Consider the following 14,007-nt stretch of genomic DNA (forward strand, 5'->3'; position numbering starts at 1 on the left):
CCACGATACACTCACCACACGGGAGTCACACAGCAGCGTTGCGGACACTGCCTCCGGGTCGCAGGGAGCTGGGTGAGGTGAAAGGTTACACCAAAACTAAATTCCAGAACCTAGTGAGAACGTTCATACTGTATTTGGGTCACTTTTTCCTTGACATTTTCCTACCTGTTGTAACAGAGACGTTCGCTCTGGCCAAGCTGTTGCACTGGCTGTCGTGCGAGACGACATTAAGCGTGTAGGCCTGAGCGCAGGTCAGACCCCTGAAGGAACAGGAAAGGTCAGAGGTCATGCAGGTCTCACTGTAGTTGCCGGAGCCGCTCAGAACGCTGGTGTAAGACAGAGCCCCGGCTGCCGGACTCCATGATGCCCTCACTGTGTTACTGACACACTCCACATCAGCACGGACGGATGACGGCAAACATGGCACTGACAAAAGAGAAGAGAAACATGAAAAATGTGCTTAAGTTGCAAAATCATTTGGAGTATAGAACTTTTTTTTGCTTTAGTGAAAATAAAATCATCTTCCCACACATGCATCTTTTTCAAAATCTGTCATGTTCTTTAACACATGATCTGACAATAATCGTACCTGTTTGGACAGAATTGGACACGCTCTGTGGTCCTTGACACTTTCCGTTGTTTGCTGTGACAACAGTTGTGTAAGTCTGACCGCACTGCAGACCAGTAATGATACAACTAGAGGTGCCTGTGGTACAACTCAACACAGCTCCGCTTGCAGGCCTGGCGAGGACACTGTAATCCAGTGATGTGCCGCCCTGCGCCCAGCTTACATTCAGGCTGTTAGACGCACAATCCAAGAAGCTGGACACACTCTGAGGACTACAGGGTGCTGAAATGAGACACACACACTTCACACTGTTACAAATGTAAACAGGTATGCAGTAAGAACTGTAAGGGTGCAATTTTACTTAATCTAAGCCGTAAAATGTGTACAGTGAGCAAAATGTTTTCAACGGAAATGGTGGTATGGTTGAATACCCTGTTGTGATGCGCAAGAGTTGCAACTATGGCAGCTGGCTGAAAAAATTTTCTGATCCTGATGAAATCGGTATAAATACGAGTTTAATACTGCAAAATACATACACTTCAAATATCTTCAATTATTGCATATACCGAGTTGCAGTGTAAACTTTACTTGGACCCATTGTGCGAGCTGTCTCTTTAATACCGCAGGGTTTATATACATGTTGCTGCTGATTGGGCTGATATTCGTGACACACCCACCAAGCAAGAGAAAACGTTTTTCAAACCCTGTTGCCAGGAAACCTGTCGAAAACATTACCGGTTTGAGCTTGAAGTGCCCCAGCCAGGCTAAGGACCAGCACATGACCAGCTTAAACCAACACATGACCAGCTGCAGCATCAAAACTTACCCAACCCATGTCCTTAAAACACTCACCCACAACTCATACGAAACGTCTGTGTGTTTATTTCTTTTGTCATAAACAAATTGAGGCTTTTAAGAAAAGCTTTCCAGGGTTCTTATATATACAGTATGGACTTGAACATGTGGGTGAGTGAAATGTCACAAAATTGTCCATGTGAATAGGAAGTTGCGTTCATTTTTACTTTAGTATTTTGATGCATTTCCGAGTGAAATTGAATTTAATGAGAAAAATAGTGGGCGTGGCTTTCATTTTTCTCTGCGATTTGATTGGATATATAACAATTTGAAACTGCAGCAGACTGACTGTTGAAGGGGAGGAGTAAAGGGATGCTCCGCCCAAGCCGTCTAACATACGGTACATCTTTAAGATGGATATTATTACAGGACGGAAGTTCATTTTCAGATTTTAACTAAAGATTATGAGGGAACAGGATTTTGAGAATGACCCATATTGGTGAACAATATACAATAAATGCTGTGAATTTCATGAAAAAAATAGGCATTGTAACTTTTTAATTCACTGGGACGTTAACTTAAAGAGGAGTAGTAAGTATTAAGATGTATAACCTGTCTTATGTCTGTGCTCCTGGCTGTTTGGGCTGTCACAGCTGCCGTCAGACGCGGTTATGATATACACATATTCCTGTCCGCAGTGCAGGTCATTAAACTGGCACCCCAGAGCACTGACATCACACGTCACGGTGTGCCCATCTCTGCCTGCTGCTGTGCCTCTGTAGGACAAGGCATTGACACTGGCATCCCAGGACACGCTGGCTGAATTTGTGCTACAGTTCAGAGAGCTCTGGACGTTTGTTGGTGGGCAAGGAACTGTTGAACAGAAGAGAGAAATAGAAAGAAAAATAAGCCAGGGTCACTTTATATTAAAAATGTATTTGAATACTTTTAACATGATTTAAATTGAATTCAAATACACATTGGATGTTTAATGTGTTAGCTATAATTATTTTGTTAATAATAATAATAATTACTTTCAGACATCATACTAAATGAGAAAACACAGACAATAATGGGGCTTTTTTAAAACGGATTTAGTGCAGAACCACAGAAAAAAACAATGATGGCAAAAATGTGTTTCATTTCTGTTTTAAGTTATAGGACCTGAAATTTGCATACATAGAAATATTGACTCAAACTTCGGTTGATAAAAAAGTTAATACACATGTAAAATGTCATTTTACCAATACCAAAACAGGACATATGTCTATATTTAGGAAACGTTTACACTACAACAATGAACCAAAAACATCATATTGGAATTGTTGTGTACAGATGACAAAATTATCCCTGTTCACACAACTCCTCGAAAATGATTGAAACTTAATTATGCATGCCAGGCCAGTAGGTGGCGATGTCACTTTGTAAAGAAACAGTGAACATACTCATTCTTCTACAGAGCGGTATAAACAAACCAGAGGTGTTGCGAGAGCCCTTTACACGTGCCCCAGATTTCAAGTTTGAGTTTGACTAATTCAGTTTGTACACCTACTGTATATACAACATAGTCACCAAAGTCGTGCATCTTAACCAGTTCGAAAACAAACTTGTGCAGTACTTTAGCGGAGAAATCCATGCACGTCTGTGTGTTCCTTTGCAACAACTGCAGCACCCAGCTGCGCAGTGCACACTCAGGCAGGCAAGTGACAACACGTATAAAAACACGACGAAAAACTAAAGTAAGTTGCAAAATAATATCTATCATCTTATTTTTATTCAATCATTAATTGCCCCTGTAGATGGACATTAGAATAGGTTTGTGCTAAGCAGTAAAATGGAAGCAGACAGGAGATGATGAGTTTGAGGGAGTAAAACCTGAAAAAAAAACACACTACTGTAAATCCCCACCCAGTCAGCTCTCAGACATTAGAGGAAAGCAGTGTTGGGTAAATTGTTCTGAAAAGGAATTAAAGGTAGAGTTTGTACAAAACCGCCGCTAGATGGCGCAATATCAAAACAACAACAATGCTGTAGCTTGATGACACTGTGAAGGAGTGCAATCAATCAGACGGGGACGAGAAATCATGTTAGCGGATAAGATAAAGTAAACATTACAATAAGTGATAACTCGAAACAAGCTAGTGGCATGCTAGACACAAGACTCTAGACACTTCTTGCGTATTTGTCCACGACACTGTTGTCATGCGGTTTGTATGTCAGTAAAGGGCAACGTGGATGTGACGGCATTGAGTGCACAGCCCTGTGTCACTGTTATTACTGTATTAGAATGCCGATATTCTCTCGATTTACAAGTAGTTGGAAACATTTGAGATATTGCAATCACTCAGCTTAACAAAATACTGTATATAACAATGGCCAAGTGGATATTTTACTTCAAAATTGTTACAGACTGCACCTTTAATTTCTAATTACTAATTACATGTTCAATAGTTTAATTAGATTACTGTACAAATTACTCTCTCCAAAAAGTATTTAATTACTTCTTACTTTCTATATCATACATAAACCTTGATTAGTTAAGTGATTCAAGGATTTTAATTAATAAAAATAAATAATATAAAACTACATCTAGTATTATTAACAGACTTAACAGAGAGAATAAGTAATCGGGGCCTGTGCCCCAGTAGAGCTTTAGGTCTAGCAATGCCCCTGATACAAACAATGATGATGGTGAATGAACATTCACACATTCTTCAAAATCTCTTGTGTTCAACAATAGATATATATATTTAGAATAACTTGGGGAGGGGAATAAATGATTAACAATTCTCACCAGTATGCAGGGTAATGCTCTGACTCCCCAGGCTGGAGCAGTTGTGGTCCACCGCCCATACACTGATGGTATACACACTGCCACAAAGCAAGGTCAAGAGGCTACATGTGGTAGTGTCAGAAGGGCATTCAGTACGGTGCCCGCTGTCATCCACGGCAACGGCAACATAGGACTGAGCTCCGCGGCTGGCGCGCCACGAGACCTCCACTGTATTATTGCCACACATCCGTTCAGCTACCACTCCAGTGGGCACACAAGGCACTGGTGGGAAAGGCAGGAAGAGTTAGAAAACCACTCAAATGAAGGCTTGTAATCAAATATTATGAAACACATCTTTAAGTTGAATAAATCAAGACCTCACCCTCTCTGATCACCAGAGACTCAGTCGGCATGCTCAGACAGGTGCCGTTGTGTGACCTGACCTGAATGGAGTACGACTCGCCACACTGCAGGTTGCGTAAGCTGCAAGCGGCTAAGGAAGAGTTACAGTAAACCTGCTCTCCAGTGCTCACAGATACCACGCTAGTGGTATAACCTGCAGCATCCTCTGTCCTGTCCCATCCCATGGACAACACACCCGATGGACATTGTACCTCAGCACGGACGTTTGCTGGACCACACAGAACTGCGAAAAGACCATTACATTTTGATTGTTGTCTAGCATCAAAAAAGTATAAAGGTTCATCTCGATACATTGCTTTGTTTCAGATACCTCAGTATTTGACCTCCTTACCAGATTTTAACAGTATTGGTTGTGAAGGCATACTGGGACAGACTCCATCATGGTGCGTAACGCTGACTGCGTAAACCTGTCCGCACTTCAGGTTGGGGATCCGGCAACTGCTGGCAGTGGTGCTACAGCTGAGAAGTCTGCCATCCTGGTCCTCCATGGTGGCAGTGAAGGATATCATGCTCCGAGAACCCAGCCAGCTTACCAACGCCTGGTTCTCCTGACAGTCCAGCAGAGCTTGTACATCTCCAGGGGGACAGGGAGCTGCGAGAGGGGTCACAAAGTTGGTCACAAAGTGTCAGGAGTCACCTTGATTGCACTTGTGGATGTATGTGTGTGTTGTACCTGTTTCAGCAGTGATAGTCTCACTGACAGTGCTGTTGCATCTGTTGTTGGATGCAATCACAAATGCACTGTATAATGCCCCGCAGCGCAGTCCGGTGATCTTGCAGTTTGTGTCTATCGAGTTACAAGTGTAAGTGTTACCGAGTTCATCTGTTGCATTTGCAATGTAGAATAAAGCACCAAGCGCGATATCCCATGTCAGACTGATGGAATTTGAGCTGCAGTCCATCACTGCCGAGACATTCTGAGGCGCACAGGGCCCTAAAAATAAAAAGTAATCAAAAATATATAATATCGTACAGGCATTGTATGCTGGCATTATGTTTTTGAGCAAATAATAAAATAAAGCTATTTTAGACCTTTCCGTTGAACAAACGGAAAACACTCTAGCAGTGTAAGCTTCCATGCTTTCAAATTACATGAATCAATAAAATCACTTCAACAAAAGCAGATTCTAGATCTTGATCCTTAAACTGCAACTGCTTGCAAATTTACTCATGTAGTGGCCGTCATCACTCACCGGTCTGAGCCACCTCTCCAAGAGCTAGAGAACTGGAGCACTCATCGTCAAAGGCAGTGAGGAGCATGGTCAGGCTCTCCCCGCAGTGTATGCCAGTTATATCACAGCTCTGCGTTGTGGAGTGACACATGTATCGGCTATTATTTCCACGGTTACCGTAGATGTCCACCCTGTACCGCAGCGCTCCTTCGGCACCATCCCAATTGCTGGTGAGAACATCCATCTGGCAGTTTGTTGCAGTTTCCATGTACCTTGGTTGGCAGGGTGCTGATGGTTGAGATTCACATAAACATAAGAAATAACATTGTTTTCTATGCTTTACAGTACAACGTAGGCTACATATTAACATAAATGTATATAAAGTTTCATTTTAATTAAGCAGGAATGTTTTGTGAATTTAATAGGAATGAAAGTGATCGCTTTGTGTCATGACTTTAATCAAATATGGTAAAAACTCCATATTGATTGGTTGTGTCATGATCAAATTTTTAAGGATACCATTTTTAATTCAATCTTTTATGCTAGCTGTTTGATTACACCACTATTTAGTCTGCTAACCAAACAGGCCTGAGCCAAACGTAATACCCCTCATATCGATAAGAGGGAGGCCTACAAATTTCCAAAGCCTACAACAGGGGTGTCCAAAGTTGATGCCTTTTCTAGTCTGCCTAATCACGCAGATGTTCCCAGCCCTGGTAACCCAGGAAATAACTGTCACTGTAAAATATGTATTTTAGGCATAGGAGTGGCAAATGTTTTTGCTATTTGGGCTGGGGTCATTGGGGTAGTTGTGATTGGCCATTTGGCTGGTTTTGTTACACTGATCTGGCAACTCTGCACATGGACTCAAACACATAAAATTATAAATACATTTAGACATCATGCAGAGGTTTACCAGTTCGTATTTGCATCACTGGGCCGACTGCGCTGTCACACTGCTCGCTGTCCGTCATAGAAGAGCCGGAGACTGTGAAATTGTAAAGGCGTCCACACACCGTGTCGGTGAAGAAGCAGGAATTGTCTGTTGTCATACATTTCATTATCTTGCCAGAGGAGTCCACAGCCTGAGCCAGGTAATAGGCAGATTTGTTGTTGGGAGCCCAGGAGAAGATTATGACGTTACTGCTGCATTCCCTGTACAGCATCAAATCGGTCGGTGGGCAGGGAACTGTAGGTGTCAGGTGTGAGCGTTTGTTTGGAAACAGAAGGGTTAACTTTCGGTTAGATTAGAATGAAAGGAATCACAAAGAAAAGAAGCAATAGAAGGCACATCTTGGTCTCTGGTATCTTTATGTTGCTGATATGGTTGTTTTCCTTTATGTCACAGGTTTCAGTGTATTGTTAGCGCAATTCTCGCTGTTCTGAAAAGAATGAATGTAACAAAGACTACACAGCTCTTAAAAGCAGATGCTCTCTTGAGATTGCAGGGAAGGGGTTTTATGGAGCAGCTCCCTTCTCGAGAATGTGCAAAGTCACAAAAACAAGGAAACAATGCACAGACCCAGTGGAATTTGTCACAGTTTCACAGATATAGAATGCGTTGGATATCAGGTTTGGATTTGATTCGGAATATTCATTTGGATATTCATTTTGAAACCTTGCTCTTAGTCCTAAACAACCTTGCACTTGTTATTTCCAAATATATTGTTCTAGTCCTAGTTCCGTCTTGTGCTTACTACAAAATACCATCCTTGTTCAGCTGTAAAACTGTAAACAATGTAACTCATGCTTAGCACTTACATACATAAGTACTATGTGCATTAAAATGAGGGTGTTTTACATTCTGCTTAATGGCACAGAGGACTAATACATGTTTCCAAAGTAATGCACAAATGCACATTGAGAATCTAAAACTAGATGCATGCTTTAATGCGTTAGCCAAACGTTGGCTTACTTCCATATAATACATGTTATTAGCCAAAGCTTCTAATAGATCAATAATTGAATACACAAATTTCTCTGTATTGTCAGTGTCTTTTATAGACCATGTGCCTTCTTCTGTGATTTCACAACGGATGAAGTATCGTTTCTTTCATGTAACAAATAGACAGCTACTGACTGATGGAAGATTTCTTGCTCCCCGCCCAAACTATGACCTGGCTCTTTGTCTAACAACACTATTCTCTTTAAAATGGGTCAACATAACAGATAAGAGGATTTAAAAATAGCAGCTATTCAAAATAAACTAAAGGAGACTATGGCATCTCCGGCGACATTGTGATAACTCTAGGGATTGTGTTATGGGTCAGGTATCTTTAAACTGCACGGATGAAAAGAAAGGAGAGAATAACACAAGTTTGAGGTATGAATTTCTAGTATACGCTAAACCACAATAGGAGTAAAATGCTCTCTTTCTGACACTGATTTGACACAAACTGACTCACAGTTGCAAGTATCCAATCACTACTTTTTATAAGGATTAGAAGAAAACTGGTCTGATATCTGATGTCCCAACATCTCACCTGTATGGAAGTATGTGGAATTGCTTTCTGTGCTCTCGCAGTTGTTGGACATGGCCGTGACATACACTTTGTACCTTTCCCCACAGGCCAGACGACTAAGTTGACACACTGCAATGCTGGAGATACAGGACACTGTTGTTCCATTTTGGCTTACGGCAATCGCTTTGTAAGTGGTTGCCCCAAATACAGGTGCCCACGAGACCATGGCAGATGATGTAGCACAGCTGTAGTCCACGGAGATGGACGTCACAGCACTCAGAGCTAACAGAAAAATAATTGTGTGAGAAATTAACTTAATCTATCTTAACCAGTTTAAATTTCAACTATTTTTGTGAGGTGCAGGCTTAACTTCCTTTGTACTAGGTTTTGGTGGCCACCCTATTGCAAATCAAGTTCTTACCAACTAAAGGGGGTCCTAGGCCTTGGTTACCCCATTTGAAAACAAGATTTTTACCAAGCTGGTTAGCCTTTGATTAAGAGCAGGGAAAACCAGCTCATCCAAGTCACCATCAGCTCAGCCAAGGCCACCTTTCAACTCTAACCAAATGCAAGTTGTCAACAACTTGGACCAGCCAAGATGTAAGATGTTTGTAATTGGATTTTCTATAGTATTAATCTACCATTCCCATAATGCATCTCACCTGACATTGAATTAATTCAATATGTCTGCAATAAATCGAGAGGGGCTTGCTTACTATTTGTTGAACGGTTCACTTCTCTGGGTTCTCCGGGTGCCAATAATGCATTGACGGAAGATACTGAGATTTGGTATGTGGAACAGGGTGTAATGTTCTGCAGGTCCAATGTGGTAGTGAACACACGGTTTGAAAATATTGTGTTGTTCAAATTTCTGACCGTGACCAAGTAGACTAGAACCTTGTCCACAGCTTGCCAACTGAGTTGTGCGGACTGCGGCCCAGTCTGTTGTAATGTGACCACCGCTGGAGGCTGTATCACTGCCCGGGAAAGACACAGAGGCAAGGATCATTTTTTATTTTAGATACTTGCAGATAGCTAAAACTGAAAGTGTGCGGTGAAGTTCACTCACATGTGGTGACTGTCCATATTTTGCTTCTTGCCCCAAGGCCTCCAGCATTAGACGTGACCACATAACAGTCATAAGCAGTTGCTGGCCGAAGGTTTTCGAACACTGCATAATTATTTGTAAACGACAAGTTGTACCGCTCCCCTGCCAACGTTGAGTTTACAAGCAAGTAGTATTTTGTTGCTGTTTGCACCCAATCCCATTCAAACCTGATGGATGTACTTGATATTGCCTTTGAATAGGTTATCTGAGATGTAGCCGGTGCTAAAGCAGGAACAAAAGGAAAAGACAATTGCTATCGTATCATCTGCAGACAAATTTCTGATCCTGCATGAAGGTTTTGTTCTCATATCACATATTATTTTTATTATGCAAACAAAACTCTAGGGTATCTGTTGTCAACTCATTGATTTTATTTTACCAGTTATTTTAACAATGAATTTACAATACTGATTTTGGACTTAAGATTCTAAAATAACGAAAGGACAAATTACCTGTTCTTCCTAACTTCACATTAACACACAATGATGTGTAATAGAGAAAACCTTTAAGTGTGACATTATACAGCGTCCCCGGCCGCAAACCGAAAACCTGTTTAATTGACACATCAGTGACCAACACCACCGTTGGGTTGATGCTGGTGTCGTTCACAACCCGAACGTCCAAAAAATAATTTGTTAAACCCAGTAGTCTGTTCCACTGTATCAGCAGGGATGATGCCGTAGGAGATGTTATGGAAATGATGTTGCATTCTGCAAAACAAACGGTCACTCATAAACTACGCACATAGATACAATGGGGACCAAATCTGATATTTAGAAATTTGTTTACATATTTTAAGTTAGAACTACGCAATATTTGTCACAAATAAAATGATTTAAACTTTGGAATATAATAGATAATCTGGTTTCGCACTCATAGAGTCATCTTGACAGCATGCCGTAAAAATGGGGATCAAATTTACAGAATTCGTGTTAACTTTTAAAAGGAATCGTTCACCCAACAATTCTGTTTAATTTTTTTTGTTCTGTTGAACACAAACGAAGATATTTTAAAGAATGTGTTAAACTACACACTTATGGGGCACCGCTAACTACCATGGTAGATATTTTCCTAATACAGTAGTTAGAACAGTTTGGATAAAAAACTTTCAACCAAATATCTTTTTTTTGTGGTCAGCAGAACACTGGAATTTATACAGGTTTTGGTAAACTTTCTTTTTAAATTGTTATTATGATTATTCCTAGCAATACAAAAAAGACTTAAATAAAAGAGGCATTAAATAAGGAGAACACATAAAAGAAGCATTTGTATTTGTGCCTCACTTTATAAGATAACTAAGATAAGAAATCCTCTAGAGAGGCTAACTTACCTTGTGCCTGGGTGCTCCATATCTGTCGAAACAATTGTTAATGGGAAGAAAAACAATAAATTACCAATAAAACACTTAATCCATGATTTTAGATTTGTATAAAACTAAAACTGTTGTTTGTTGTACAGCTCGATTATTTCCACAGAATCTACCTGTGTTAGTGTCGCCAGAACTAAAACACCTAGCGTCTCCAGCACCCTCATCTTTGACAATGATGGCAATATTACAATTAGGGGTTTACAAGGCAGTCAAATACAAAAGGTGTTCTGGATTCTTTTGAGCTCTAGAGCAGGAACACCTGTGGCAAAAGGGCCAATGAGTAGAGCCCTTAGGGGCCCATCCTCACCTGCTTGATTCCCTCAGGAGCGACAAGTTATGGAACAGCAAAAAAAGTGACTGTAGAGGGATGGACAGAGGGAACGAGAGGTGCAATGAGTTGTCAGGGTACATAAACTCACACTTTGTTGCATAAATATATGTACAGTATATACATGTATAAATATAAAAAAACAGCTCAGGAGAAAGGGATCAATCAGGAAATTGTGACCCAGTCGTATGAGTCATTGTTCAAACATACATTTTGAACAAACAATGACTTGAAAGCTTTAATAGTAAAGAGTTAGCAAAATTACAACATTGGGTGACATATTTTGAAGAATTTAGGAACACAAACCGTTCTGGGGCATCTTTGACAACCATTTCATTTTATGAGTTGAAAATTGCTAACATTCTTCCAAATATCTTCTCTGTGTTCATCAAAACAAAGGAATTTATATAGGTAGGAAATGACATGAGAGTGGGCAAATGATGACAGAAATTTTGAGTGAACTATGCGTTTAAGTTGCATTGTCACGCATGAGGTCGTATGATCTGAATTTCATAAAAGCAACCTGTGTGTGTGTCTTTTCTAAAGATGATGAATGCTCCTGATTATACTTGCTATTATCCTTACTGTTTTTCTATGTATTTAGTTTATTAGTTATACTGTAGATTGTATTCATATCTTTCTGCTTAGTTATATTCTACATTCTGTTGGATGCTGTATTATAATTTATGGAACATTTATCATATCATCACTTCGTCTCCTTCCTGCTTTTTTTCCCCTCTTCATCTCTGATAGTCGACATCTATACGTTTTTGGATCAAAAACAGATAGTATAATCTAGAAGTAGATCTATCATGCAGAAGCTGAAGCAAGTAAAAGGTGTTATTTCATAATGTTTTCTGATTGTTGTTGTTTCCAGACTTACTTTCTGTTTTGTTCAATATTTCGCGATAGAATGAAAATGAGGATTTACTGTTTACTTCACATATCTTGCTATTGTCACAACATACTTTTAGGTCTATTTATTTTGATGCTGTTAGTGTTGCTATGGAAACTCATACTTTTAAAGTCGTGATAAGCCAACAAAAGCTCACAGAACATCACAGCATCACAGGATCTCGAGTATCGCATGGTACCAAGTTTTAATTGTTGTGTAACCCGTCATGAGCATCATGCATAGCACTGTTAACCTGAAAAAGTGTGCTTGAAAGTTTAGTATCATTAAGCTTTAGCTGCTTACTTATTCAATGTGTTAGACAATATAGACTTTTCAATGAATGGTTACACCACTTGACATCTTTTCAAGAGTAATCCAAAGACATTTCATTTGAAAGTTTGAGACGTTTTTTTTCTGAACTGGACATAAAACAGTTTTCCTTTACTGCAACAGAGTATCTTCCTTCATCTTTGATACGGCAACATAGTAATGCATCAACTAACACGAACTAACAATGAACACCTCAACTACAGCATTTGTTACTCTTAGTTTATATTAAATTCAATATTTACAAAAAAATAACATTAGTTAACGCACCATGAACCAACATAAACAAATGGCATCATGAAGATGAATAAATGTTGAAAAACTGTATTGTTCATTGTTAGTTCGTGCTAGTTGCATCTCCTAATATTAACATACTGTATATGTTACCTTTAATTTTGACCCCGTAATAAATAATCTTTTGAGGTGCTTCAAATATATCCTGACACACAGACAATAAAAACATATTGTGGTTATTAAACTAGGTCCTTTTATGTACCATGTAAATCGCATTTTGTTTGTCCTCCTCCTCTAGTTGTTCAGGGCCGAACACATTCTCATGGAGATGACACACAGACGCACGCATCTGCTGTAAATACACTGTGCAACGTGCTTTACCCATAAGAAAGTCTTGAGTAAAACCTCCCCACACTTCTCATTTCTCTAAGATGTGAAATTAATATGGCAGGGGGGAGACGCGTTTCTTTTTAAATCGCTCTTTATTCATGCAGATTCATGCAGGCAACAAAGGCTGAGAACAATGTAGCTTGACCTGTGAAAGAAGCAGATAAGGTTGGGAGGGGCTTCCAGCTTTGAGAAGAGCGTGATGGAGAAACGCTTTGGAAACTGGGTCTCAGAACAAATGGATGGAGAGATGAATATCGTATAGATTATATAGGATGCATTATACAGTATGGATGCCTTTTTTATGAAAGTTACTCATCTGAAAATATTCTGACCTTGCGTAAGATAAATGCAAAAACTTCCAACCTAACAAATATTGTCAGTTTAATGCTAGACCACATTGTACTTAAAAAAATTACAATACAAATGTCGAATTTAATTAAATAAGCAAAATGCATTTACATAATAGTAGAGGATTTCACTTTTGGTTTTGATTCTGTATAACGTTCACTTTTCCAGTGTGCTAAAATGGGCATGTTTCCAGGTATGTGAAACATTTGTAGGTGACCTAATTCGATCACGGTATGGGTTATCTGATATCATGAAATCTGATATCATTATTGCTGTCTGATAACCCCATAAGCTTTCAACCAAGGGAACGTTTGAGGCATCAAAGATGGGCTCCTGATACAAAGACTCTTGTAAACAGTTACCATTTTAACTCTCTTAAGCTCACAACGTTTTTTTTAGCCATCACCTGAAACTTAGATGCCAATCTCTCTGTTGCTGAGAAATGACATCACTCATTGGCTGAAGGCAACTGAATAAAACACACAGCTCTTCAAACTCGCCTTCATCCAACTGAATAAAAATATTGTCAATGAATTGTTATGTAAGGCTAGTATAGAAAAATATTTGATTCCTATATCACGAAAAATTGTGATGATGATATTAACGAAATGAAATTCAAGTAAAGGCATTTAAATGATCAGGCATGACTGTACGAAAATGTGATTTAATTTAATTTCCACATTTAAACGCTTTCAAAGTGGTTTTGATCAATTGGAGAAGGTTCATACAGTAAACTGTATGTAGAAACCTGAGGTATGGCAAAGTCATCCAAAAGCAATGTGAAAGTAGTCTAGTTATTTTCACTTGTTAACAAC

Source organism: Barbatula barbatula, assembly GCF_947034865.1.
Source record: "Barbatula barbatula genome assembly, chromosome: 17".
NCBI lineage: Eukaryota > Metazoa > Chordata > Actinopteri > Cypriniformes > Nemacheilidae > Barbatula > Barbatula barbatula.